Raw genomic sequence first — 472 nt, forward strand, 5'->3', positions numbered from 1 at the left:
GGTCTGGCCGACTGGATGAGACGCGAGCCGGTGGGAGCGGGAAAGCTCTGGGGGCGAGAGGGCGGTTCTTCGCCCCGCGCCCAGCCCGCCGGAGTTAGAAGCTACTAGTTGGGGATCCCTTTTCCCTCTGGCACCCACGGAGGGGCAAGGATACCAAACACCTGGCCCCCTCCGCGTCGGCTCTGAGAGCCACCGCCTCCCCGAGGGCACCTGCGCTCTCCGGGGCCTCTGTCGGGGACAGAGATAGACAGAATGCCCTGGGGACGCGGCAGGGACGGCGCCTCTCCTCCCGCCTCGCATTGGGCACTGACCATTTCACACCCAGGGGCAGAGGTGGGGCAGGCACCCGTCTACTTTCCAACCCGACGACGCGTCTCCCCCGTGGAGAGCCACCCGCGCCAACCCGGTGTCTTCTCTTTCTCTTTCCCGGCTCTGCGGCCCTCTTCCTGCGCCCCAGGCGCCGGCGACCTGA

The 472-nt window shown here is 68.4% G+C and overlaps 1 protein-coding gene across 1 annotated transcript in view; it reads left to right on the top strand.

Annotated features, from left to right (window-relative positions):
- Positions 1–472, top strand: part of SLC35D3 (solute carrier family 35, member D3) — a gene marked incomplete at its 5' end in the record, with an annotated part of 3,019 nt that overhangs the window by 691 nt on the left and 1,856 nt on the right.

Source organism: Myotis brandtii, unplaced genomic scaffold (genome assembly GCF_000412655.1).
Source record: "Myotis brandtii unplaced genomic scaffold, ASM41265v1 scaffold123, whole genome shotgun sequence".
In the NCBI taxonomy this organism is placed as follows: Eukaryota; Metazoa; Chordata; class Mammalia; order Chiroptera; family Vespertilionidae; genus Myotis; species Myotis brandtii.